Source organism: Puma concolor, chromosome B3 (genome assembly GCF_028749965.1).
Source record: "Puma concolor isolate L17-30 chromosome B3, mPumCon1.1.hap2, whole genome shotgun sequence".
Lineage (NCBI taxonomy): Eukaryota > Metazoa > Chordata > Mammalia > Carnivora > Felidae > Puma > Puma concolor.
In genome coordinates this window covers 137,701,795-137,713,970 of record NC_141672.1, presented here as the reverse complement: position 1 = coordinate 137,713,970, position 12,176 = coordinate 137,701,795, and the positions used below count along the sequence as shown (strand labels likewise).

Below are 12,176 nucleotides of genomic sequence, written 5' to 3'. Positions count from 1 at the left end.
CTCAGAGCCTGGAGCCTGTTTCAGATTCTGTGTCTCCCTCTCTCTCTGCCCCTCCCCTGTTCATGCTCTGTCTCTCTCTGTCTCAAAAATAAATAATAAAAAACGTTAAAAAATAAATAAATAAATAAATAAATAATAAAATCAAATCAAATCAAATCTTAAACAACAACAAAAAGATGCTGAGGTAGTAATATTATGTAGCAGTTTAGCTAAATTCTCATCAATGTGATCTAACATCAAAATTATTCATAAAAGGGGAGCCTGGCTGGCTCATCCAATAGAGCATGCAACTCTTCATTTCAGGGTCATGAGTTCAAGCCCCATGTAGGATGTATAGACTACTTTAAAAAAATTATTCAGGGGCGCCTGAGTGGCTCGGTTGGTTAAGCATCTGACCTTGATTTCAGCTCAGGTCGTGATCTCATAGTTCTTTTTTTTTTTTTTTTTTTTTTTTAATTTTTTTTTTTTTCAACGTTTATTTATTTTTGGGACAGAGAGAGACAGAGCATGAACGGGGGAGGGGCAGAGAGAGAGGGAGACACAGAATTGGAAACAGGCTCCAGGCTCCGAGCCATCAGCCCAGAGCCCGACGCGGGGCTCGAACTCACGGACCGCGAGATCGTGACCTGGCTGAAGTCGGACGCTTAACCGACTGCGCCACCCAGGCGCCCCAATGATCTCATAGTTCTTTAGATCGAGCCCTGCATCAGCATGAATCCCTGCTTGGGATTCTCTCTCTCCCTCTCTACCCATCCCCCACTCACACGTGCTCTCTCTCAAAATAAATAAATAAACATTTTTTAAAATAACAAATAAATATTAAATATTGTTCAAATATTAAAAAAAAAATTGCCAACCTCAAACCTAACACCAATATTTTTTAGTCAACTCCTTGTTGGTAGCTTAAAGGCTTGTACACTCAGCATAACGTGCCAGAGTTAGATTCAGGATGGGCCAGAGAGAAAAATGGAGATTAAGAAAGATGAAGCCAGAAAAAAAAAAAAAAAACACAAAACCCCGTCCTTTCATCTCAAAGGGGCTGCCAGGAAATCAATTTTAGAAAAGAGTGCATGTGAAAACAGAGGATCTGGAAATTGATTCCCGTAAAACAATCACCATACTATATATAATGTAAATGCATGAATGCTCCAATTTGAAGATGCTGATCTAAACATTCTAAGAGCTTTGTATCTGAAGGAAGATAAGAAATTGATTAACCTGTTTAAAAAAAAGAAAGAAAGAAAAACATGCCCAAGATGGAGTCACTCATGCTAGGCCATGTCACTAAACTGGGGCTTAATATCTAACCTAACTGCAATTTCAACCTCCCCCAGAAACATAGTCCGAACCAGGCAGTCGGGAGTTTTCTGGTCAACACCAACGAGGTTACTGTCACAAGGGCCCTCTCCACTCCCCGGAGAAGAAGATGAGGTAATCTGCATGATAAAACCCTTTGCTCTTCCCTGTTGGAGAAAGTGACCTAGCTTGAAATAATCCTTTCCTTTCTTCTGCTAATAACTTCCTTCTTCCTGTACTCTCCATCGTATAAAAACCTTCCATTTGGTACAACTTCTTGGAGCTCCCTTCTACTTACTGGACTGGGTGCTTCCCAGTTTGCGAATCACTTGATAAAACCAATTAGATCTTCATCTTTGTTCTTTAACAAACTTTAAAAAAAATTTTGGGGAGAGTGTGAGCAAGTGGAGGAGAGGGGCAGAGAGAGAGGAAGAGAGACAATCCCAAGCAGGTTCCTCACTCAGTGCAGAGCCCCATGCGAGGCTTGAACCCACAACCTGGGGTCATGACCTGAGCCAAAATCGAGTCAGACACTCAACTGACTGAGCCACCCAGAAGCCCCAACAAACTTTAAATAAATTTTGTTTAGTATATACATCAAAATATCTGGGGTAACCACTAGAAGGAATATTTTTATATTGACATAGAATGTCCAAATATCTGGAAGTACGGTGTGCTAGAATAAGGGGGAAAACAAAACCATCTATCACCCAAAAGAAGGAAGAAAGGTAGGTGATAGTGAAAGGGGAGGAGCCAAAAAAAAAAAAAGGAAATACAGATTTTAATAAGATGATAGGAAAAAAATCTAAATATGTCAGCAATTATAATAAAGGGCAAAACTTTCCAATTAAAAAAAAATGATTTTTCAGACTGGATTTTGTAACAACAATCAAAAGGTTATACCTGCTATTTTAAAAAGATGCCATGCCCCTCAAAAGAGAGACAGGGGGAAGGAGGGAGGGAGGGAGAGAAGACATACAGAGAAAGGTGAAAAGCCCGAGATCAAAAATAATACAGCAGGCTAATACTAACTATAAGAAAGCTGATGTTGCTGTACCATCAGACAAAACAGGCTGGAAACAAAGAGATGACAACATAACTTCATGATAATAAAAGGTTGCATTCATCAGAAAAACATGAGTCTAACTTTGTATGCACCTAACATACAAAGCAAAAATTAACACAGCTGCAAGGAGAACTTGATAAATCCACCATCAAGTGAGAGATTCTGACATTCCTCTTTCAAAGAGATCAAGCTGCCCAAAAAATGGTAGAACTATATTAACAATCATATGAATAAAGATGGTTCCATTGTTAAGTTTGGTCCAGGGGACGTACATAGACCACAGCGTCCAGCAAATGGGGAAAGCACATTGTTTTCAAGCACACATGAAACATTTACAAAAAGCAGCCCCGTGATAGGCCAGTAGGATTACCTCAAAAAAATGACACCATACTGACTATGTGCTTGGACCACAATGCAGTTTGCAATTACACAAAAATAACAAGAAAACCCCATGACTGGAAATGTAAGATACACTTCTAAATAACTCATGGATCAAAGAAGAAATCATAATAGAAATCTCAAAACACGTAAAAGTGAACCATAACAAAATTACTATAACCTGAGACATACAGGATTTAAGAAAATATCAATTAGATGGAAGTTTACAGCCTACAAAAGTTTACATTAGAAAATAAGAAATGTTGGGGCCTCTGGGTGGCTCAGTTGGTTAAGTGTCCGACTTTGGCTCAGGTTATGATCTCGTGGTTCATGGGTTTGGGCCCCACGTCGGGCTCTGTGCTGACAACTCAGAGCCTGGAGTCTGCTTTGGATTCTATGTCTCCCTCTCTCTTCCTACCCCCCCCCCACCCCCAACTCACACTGTCTCTCTCTCTCAAAATAAATAAGCATTAAAAAAAACAAATCTTAAAAAGAAAAGAAGAAATGTTGGGCACCTGGGTGGCTCACAGTTGGTTGAGCGTCCAACTCCTGATTTCAGCTCAGATCATGATCCCAGGGTCATGGGATTGAGCCTTGGGCTCTGGGCTTAGTGTGAAGCCTGCCTGAGATTCTCTCTCTCTCTCCCTCTGCCCCTCTCCCCCACTCATGCTCTCTCACTCTCTCTTTCTAAAGCAAAAAAATAATAAAAAAATTTTTTTGAAGAAAATAAGAAACGTTACAAAATTAATGTGTTAGGGCTCAACTTCTGGAGGTACAAAGAATCTATCTCCCTCACCTCCTCACTCTTGACTTCCCTCACACCTTACCTACACTTTTCCCTCCTCTTTTTCCCTGTGCTTACTGAGTTCCTCCTGTGTACCCGGCACTGCCTCTTCCCTCACCGTCTTTGTCATCCGTTCACTGACACTGTTCAGATTTCCCTCTGGTGTATTACTGGAAACACCCACTGTACACAGTACCCAACATAACTGTCTTTGCACTCATTCATTCAACACCAATACCTGCTGACTCCCAACACACACCAAGACGGCGCAGATGCTATAGACACAGAAAGGAAGAAAGAAAGCCCAGTCCTTTCCCCCAGAGCAGAGGTCATCACAGGGTAGTCCCCAGACCACAACCATCATCATCAACTAGGTGCTTCTTTAAAAACGAAATTCTCAGGTCTATGCCTCACCTACTGAATCAGAAACTCTGGAGTGGGGCCTAACGCCCTGCCCTAACCAGTCCCCCAAAAGATGCTGACACAATGCCGGAGGACTCTGGAGACCCACTGCCCACAGGAGTTCAAAGTCCAGCAAACACAAACAAAAGAACACTTGGGGACAGCTGGAGAAGATATTACAGAAGGTGCAGGGGTATGAAGAGACAGGATCAGACAGACAGGATCGGGATCAGATCCTGAAAACCCTCGGTGCCTGCGGAAGGACTCTTTGCTTTGAGACCAAAGAAGAGTCACTGAGAAGTAGGAAGGAGCTATAGAAATGTAAGCCATTATTAGTGATATCCAGAGTCATCACAGCCACACCAATTATACAGAATTTCCAAGCATATTTCTTCAGAAGCCAGGCACATGATGATTACCTTTTTATCAATGGGAATATTTGAAACAAAAATTGTCATTGGTAATGAATGTCCAGGGCCATCTGTCTCGGTGTTAAGGTGCTAGCATGATCTTACATCTGAGAGCAAGGATTGAATAATCTCACAGTTTGTTTGTTTTTTTTAATGTTTACTTATTTTTGAGAAGAGAGAAACAGAACATGAGTGAGGGAGGGGTAGAGAGAGAGGGAGATACAGAATCCGAAGCCGGCTCCAGGCTCCGCAGTGTTAGCACAGAGCCCAGATGTGGGGCTTGAACTCATGAACTGTGAGATCACTACCTGAGCTGAAGTTGGACTCTGAACTGACTGAGCCCCCCAAGTGCCCCCAGATAATCTCACAGTTTTGAAGGTATGCCTGCATTGCTTAGGCACTGAGGAGCCCATAATGCAAATGCTGGTGATTAACTCAGATACCTCCGTTATGAACAAATATTCGTTCTATGAGAAGGCCTATCCATGGACCCTGATCTGGAGACACCAACCCCTTTGGATTCAGACATAAGCATTTATTCAGACAGGGCTATCAAATTCATCTAAAAGCAGTTTTCCTTGAAGCTTTAGATAGCTGTGAAGGAGTGTTCCCTTGGAAGCCTGCACTTGAATAGCCGTTAAGAAGAGCAATGCATCAGGGGTGCCTGGGTGGCTCAGTTGGTTAAGCGTCCAACTTCGGCTCAGGTCATGATCCCAGGGTTCATGAGTTCGAGCCCAGCATTGGGCTCTGTGCTGACAGCTCAGAGCTTGATGCCTGCTTCAGATTCTGTGTCTCCCTCTCTCTGCCCCTCCCCTGCTTATGCTCTATCTCTGTCTCTCTCTCTCTCAAAAATAAATAAACACTAAAAAAAAAATTTAAGGGATATCTGGGTGGCTCAGTCAGCTAAACGACTCTTGGTTTTCAGATCAGGTCATGAGCTCACATGAGTTCGAGCCCCACATTGGGTTCTGTGTTGGCAGCGTGGAGCCTGTTTGGAATTCTCTCTCTCTCCCTCTCTCTCTGCCCCTCCCCGACTCATACTCTCTCAAAATAAATAAACTGTAAGAAATTAAAAAAAAAAAAAAAAAGAGGAGCAGTGCATCAAGTCAAGGCTTTGTCCTTAAATTCATCTGGATGGAGCTTTTTCAGGTCAGTCTCTGAGTACTGCATAGATCTGATCCCCAAACTGCTGATAACATTCAGTTATTAAAAAATCCCCGGGGTAGTCAAAGAATCAGATCCGTTGTTAACCTCTACGGAGAGTCAAGAGAATTAACCAACCAAGTTTAATTTAATTTAAGTCTTTCTTACTGACTTAATTTAATAATTATTTGTAAGCACAAAGCATCCTTCCTTATGTAAGATCTGCAGGAAATTAATCACTTTTCCCTCTGGACACTGTTATTTGCATTCTTTTCAACATTTTTAAAGAGGAAATACATAACGCTTGGTACAAAATGCAAAAGATATCAAAGAGCACATGGGGGGGAGGGGAAGACACACAGCAAAAAGTACATCATCTGGTTCTCTCCCCCAGACACAGCCTCTGGCGACTATGGAAAGCATGTACATATGCCCTGTTTTGGATTTTTTTTTTTTTTTTTTTTTGGTATTACACCAAAAGTAAAACAGTCTATACTGTTTTCAACACTGTAATGTTCTATTTTGGTGACTATTCTGTACCAGTTCAGGAGAGGCCCCATTTTTTGTTATTCCACTGTGAGGTTATGTCTACTTTATATCACTGATCCCCTACACACAGACATTTAAATGGCTTCCAACCTTTTGCTACTTCAAACAGTGCTGAAAATTAAATCCTGGTATAAAAATCTATCCTCTGTACAAAAGGATAAACAAAAGTCAGTAAATACCTACAATGGAATATTATCCAACCTTAAAAAAAGAAAAAAGAAAAAAAGGACATTCAGAGGCACCTGGGTGGCTCAGTCAGTTAAGTGTCCGACTTCAGCTCGGGTCATGATCTCATGGTTTGTGGGTTCGAGCCCCACATGGAGCTGTCTGCTATCAGCACAGAGCCTGCTTCGGATCTTCAGTCCCCCTCTCTCTGCCCCTCCCCCGCTCACACGCTCACATATGCACAGTCTCTCTCAAAAATAAATAAACATTAAAAAAAAAAAAAAAAGGACTGGGGCGCCTGGGTGGCTCAGTCGGTTAAGCATCTGACTTCAGCCAGGTCACGATCTCGCGGTCCGTGAGTTCGAGCCCCGCGTCGGGCTCTGGGCTGATGGCTCAGAGCCTGGAGCCTGCTTCCCATTCTGTGTCTCCCTCTCTCTCTGCCCCGCCACCGTTCATGCTCTGTCTCTCTCTGTCTCAAAAATAAATAAACGTTAAAAAAAAAAAAATTAAAAAAAAAAAAGGACATTCGGACACATGCGATAACATGCATGATCCTTGAGGGCATTATGCTGAGTGAAGGAAGCCAGTCAGAAAAGGACCAGTCCTGCATGATCCCACCGAACCTAAAGAAGTCAAACCCGTAGAGACGGAAAGCCAAATGGTAGTGACCAGAAGTGGGGGGGAGAGGGAAGTAGAGACTTGGTGCATAATGGGCACAGAGCTTCAGTTTCACAAGGTGAAAAATGTTCCGGAGACGGATGGCGGTGATGATGGGACAACAGTGTAACCACACTTAATGCCACTGAACTGTACGCTGAGAAATGCTTAAGATTGTAAGTTGTATGTTATGTGTATTTTACCACAATTTTTAAAAACCCATTTTCTTGGGGCGCCTGGGTGGCTCAGTCAGTTGAGGGTCTGACTCTTGATTTCGGCTCAGGTCATGATCTCACAGTTCGTAGGATCAAGCCCCACATCGGGCTCTGCATTTACCGCGTGGAGCCTGCTTGGAAGCCTCTCTCTCCTTTTGTCTCTGCCCCTGTCCTGCTCATGCTCTCTCTCTCTCAAAATAAACAAATAAACATTTAGGGGGGGGAAATCCATTTTCTGTCCTCTTATGTATTCATTTATTCATTCATGCATTTGTTCAGTCGTCCCTTAAACCTACGTATGCCAGGATCAGACAGTTAGGCAGTTTTATCCTCAAGTTGAGGAACACAAAAGGGAATTAAGTAGGCAAAGAAATGCCACGAGCAGAAAGTTCGGAAAGTGAAAAACCAGAATGCCACATTAGAGGAAAAAGGATAGAGAGGTAAGGAGGGGCCAGATATAAAGGCCTCGGGCATCGTACTAAAGGAGAGATTTTATTCTGTGAGAATAAATGATTATCCTGAAAGGTTTGGGGCAACATCAACCACCTGACCTGCGTGTTAGCAGAGCTGTGGCTTCCAGGTGGAGGCTGGACAGAGACTGAAGCTGACGGAGAATCCCTCCGTCCTGTTTTCCTCCATCGGGGGAAGAGTAACAGTGAAGGTTGGTGGATCTTGACCTGCCGGGAAAAGACAGAAAGGAAACAGAACTGCAATAAATTAGGGTATAATTCACTGCTCAAGTAGTTTTCAAAGTGTGGTCTCTAGACCAACTACATTAGCATCCCCTGGGAGCTGGTTAGAAATGCAAATTCTCTGGCTCTCTCCCAGCCCCACTGAGTCAGACACTCCGGGGGTGGGGCCTCAACAACCTATGCTTTAACAAGCAGAGGTGATTCTGATGCAAGTTCACATTTAAAATTTTTTTTTAACGTTTATTTAATATTTTTGAGAGAGAGAAAGAGAGAGAGCATGCACACAAGTGGGGGAGGGACACACAGAGAGGGAGACACAGAATCCGAAGCAGGCTCCAGGCTCTGAGCTGTCAGCACAGAGCCCGATGTGGGGCTCGAACCCACGGACCGCGAGATCGTGACCTGGCTGAAGTCGGACGCTTAACCGACTGAGCCACCCAGGTGCCCTGAAAGTTCACATTTAAAACCATTCTCTACAACAGAATTCACCACAGATCTCTTTTAAATAGTACGCATCTTACTTCTCCACCCAACTTGCCAGTAAAAGTTAACACTGTGGCTCCCTTTACTTTATTTGACATAGATAACATTATTGGGGCACCTGGGTGGCTCAGAGCTGAAGCGTCTGACTTCAGCTCAGGTCATGATCTCACAGCTCTGCTTGTGAGTTCGAGCCCCACATCAGGCTCCCTGCTGTCTTCGCAGAACCACACTGGATCCTCTCTCTTCCCCACCAACAACCAACCCCCCCCCCCCCCCGCCGCGACCACCCTCTCTCTCTGCCACTCCTCCACGCTTTCTCTCTCTCTCAAAAATAAATAAACGTTAAAAATATATACATCAAATTTACCTGCCCATCCAAAATGTACTTGCATGAAGTTTTCAGGAACATAACACAAAGTACAACTGTTTCATACACTTCATATATGTTCTCCCTTGTTTCAAAAACCATTTGAGACAGCTGGTGTACGTATAATTAATGTTTACCATAGATCTCAAGTGTGCTTTCGGAAGATTGTTTCAAAATGTACTCCATGAAAGATCTGAGGCTTTGTGAGACTTATGTAAGGCTTTGGAGAGACTTAAAGACCAGAGCTTTCTAGGCCACAAAGTCCAAAAGCCTAGGAAATACAGGCCAAGAAAAAGTATCTGTGAACCCCCCAGAAAGACTGCATATCCAATAGTCCAGGGGCCTTCGAAATGAGAGCACTCACAGGTCCCCGGCTGCAGCATAAGCAACCCTCCGGGAATTCAGACGTTTTATTGAAATCTGAAGAGCCCCAGAGTACCCTCTGTAGTTCCAAAATATGTTTCCTGCCATTAAAGAGGGTTTTGTTCAAGCCCTCTACAACCACTACAACAATCCCAGTTGTCCTATGGGTAGAATTCATATGCTAAGTGGCAGAAATGCAGAAGCAGTGAGGCAGAGTTAAAAAACACAGGCTCTGTTTCCTGGTGTTGAATGAAGGGTCTTCCCTCTAGCCCCTGACCCTGGACAGACCGCTTTGCTCAGGCATCAAGTAGGCAGTCTTTTCACGTGTCTCTTACAGTACTTGAAGCAAGGCCAGCGCGCAACAAGTATCTATTATTCTTATTCGTGTATTAATTTCCTTCTGTGCCAGGAGCAGAGTGACAGATCTCCACCGTGAAGGGCAATCATTGACGATGGGCCCAGCGGGATAATAACATGAGTTGCCACTAGATGGCAGTAACGGTGCTAAGTAATTAGTTATTAACGTTGGTTCTCCGAACTGAGCGCTATTTGTTGCTCAGTATTAACTCATTCACTCATTCAGGAAGTAATTATTCAATACTTTCTATGTGCCTGGCACCACAAGGATCAGCAAAGGAAGACATAGCCTCTTTCCACAGACCTTACAGTTCCAGGTGAGAAAATGGACAAAGAATCACACCAGTAAAATATCACAAGGGTTGTGATACTGCACAAGGGGAGAGCCGGCCGCCTGGGGAGGAGAGCAACCCTAAGAATGAGGTGAGGCCAAGAAGGGGTAGCTGCTAAGGTCTGAAGAACAGGACTTGGTGGGTAAGGGGAGGGAAGGGAGCACTCAGGTGGAGGGAAGAGCCTGTCAAAGGCTCCCAAGTGAGAGGGAGGACTGTAGCTGGAACCCACAGGACTGGGCAGTGGGCTGGGAGCTGCCCATCCTGGAGGGGTGAGCAGGAGCCAAGCCAAGAAGGGCCTCATAAGCCTTGCTCACTCAGGGGATGTGAGTCTAGATCCAAAAGGCAGTATGTCACTGAAGGGTTCTGCACCCTGGGAAGGGACAGAGCTGGGTGGCTAAACTGGATTTGCCTTTGACAAGGTCAGAACTGCATTCTGACGGGGTCACTTGTCTCTGCTCCAGGGATTCCACTGAGGACTAGCCAGGTGGATGTAGGGAGACCAGCTAGAGAACCGTCTATGGGGTCCAGGAAGGAAGGAGGAGCCTGGGATCAGGGTAGGGGCAATGGAGATAAAGAGACAGTTTGGCTCAATGGCTAGGGGGTGGGCGCGGGAAAGTGCCAGAGACGGTTCAGACAGCACAGGAGATGGAAGGGAAACTGAGGCGGGGGGGAGGGTCTTGAATAGTGGTTGGGTAGTGGGGAGACATGAGCTCAGTGTTAGATGGCGCTATGAGGGGTTTCTGGGACATCTAGCAGAAACATCCAGAAGGGAAAGGAACATCTGAGTCTAGAGTTCAAAGACAGAACCATGTAGAGTCAGGTGGGCAGGGATGAGACCACCATGGAGTGAAGACTGGAGAAGCATTGAGGTCATCTGGATGAAGACCAGCAAGTGGTAAAGGAAAGGAAGAGACACTGAAGGCAGCATTAGAAACCTGACTACAGGGGCGCCTGGGTGGCGCAGTCGGTTAAGCATCCGACTTCAGCCAGGTCACGATCTCGCGGTCCGTGAGTTCGAGCCCTGCGTCAGGCTCTGGGCTGATGGCTCAGAGCCTGGAGCCTGTTTCCGATTCTGTGTCTCCCTCTCTCTCTGCCCCTCCCCCGTTCGTGCTCTGTCTCTCTCTGTCCCCCCCCAAAAAAATAAATAAACGTTGAAAAAAAAAATTAAAAAAAAAAAAAAAAAAAGAAACCTGACTACAAGGGTGGCCTGGATGGCTCAGTGGGTGGGGCATGTGACTCTGGATCTCAGGGTTGTGGGTTCGAGCCCCACCTTGGATGTAGAGATTACTTAAAATTAAAATCTTAAAAAAAAAAAAAAAATCTAACTGCAGGCAGAGGACAAAATACAGATAAGGGAAGGTTTCAAAAGAATCAAAGCCACAAAGAACAAAACGGGGAGAAAAGATTACAACTAGCATGTGATTCCATTCCAGTCCCAGTAAACTGCTCATCCTACTTATTTACCTCTCTAAACCCTAGGTTCCTGAACTTTAAAATAGGAATGCTCTGCAATTCTCATATAAATAAAAAGAAAGTGAGAAGAGGGGCACCTGGGCTGGCTCAGTCGGTTGAGTGTCTGACTCTTGATTTCTGTTCAGGTCATGCTCCCAGGGTTGTGGGGTCCATGCTGAGCATGGAGCCTTCTTGGAATTCTCTTTTCCTCTGCCCCTCCCCCAGTTTGAACACTCTCTCTTTTTTAAAAAAAGGGGGGGAGGGGAAAAGATAAAGCAAATGTGGCTAAATGTTAATTGGTGAATCTAAGTTAATGCTATGGCCATAGTCCTTTTGCAATATTATCAAATCAACACATTACCTAACTCAAACTTACATAATGTTATATGTCAATTACACCTCAATGAAGGTGGGAAAAATCGGTTAATCGCTGATACAGATGTTTGTGAGACTATTCTTGTAGTTTTTCAATAGCCCTGAAATTATCTAAATAAAAAGTGTTTAACAACAAAGAAATACCGGGTGGGGACCACAAGTACAGATTAAACCAGATTGACTACTGGCTAAGAATTGTGGGTTGAGGGAAGCATGGGGGGTTCATAACAGTATTTTTTGCTTCTTTTTTTAAAGTAGGCTCCATGCCCAGTATGGGGCTCGAACTCACAACCCTGAGATTAAGAGTCTCATGCTTTACCGACTGAGCCAGCTAGGCACCCCAACTTTCTACTTCTGTAGATATATTTTTTCATAACAATAAGTTATTTTAAAAAACAGTTGCTGGGGTTGGAGGGGGAAGATATGCAAAGTGCCAGCACCTGGTTCTGTTTGTTTAGTGGAGATGTGTTTCTATTTGTTCTTCCCTAGGGTCAAAGCTTATGCTATAATGCCATTTTCTTCTCGGATTTGCTATAAAATATAAGGTTTGGGTTGGAGTGGGGATTTTTTTTGTTGTTTTTTGTTTTTGCCTTAAAACAGCTGATGACTGGGGCGCCTGGGTGGCTCAGTCGGTTAAGCGTCTGACTTCGGCTCAGGTCATGATCTCACAGTCTGTGGGTTCGAGCCCCA

The 12,176-nt window shown here is 44.1% G+C and overlaps 1 non-coding gene across 1 annotated transcript; it reads right to left on the bottom strand.

The window, feature by feature from the left end:
- Positions 1-11,750: 11,750 nt before the first annotated feature.
- TRNAK-CUU (transfer RNA lysine (anticodon CUU)) lies at positions 11,751-11,823 on the bottom strand. Its single transcript has one exon. It is a non-coding gene; the product is annotated as a tRNA-Lys (tRNA).
- Between the last annotated feature and the right edge of the window lie 353 nt (positions 11,824-12,176).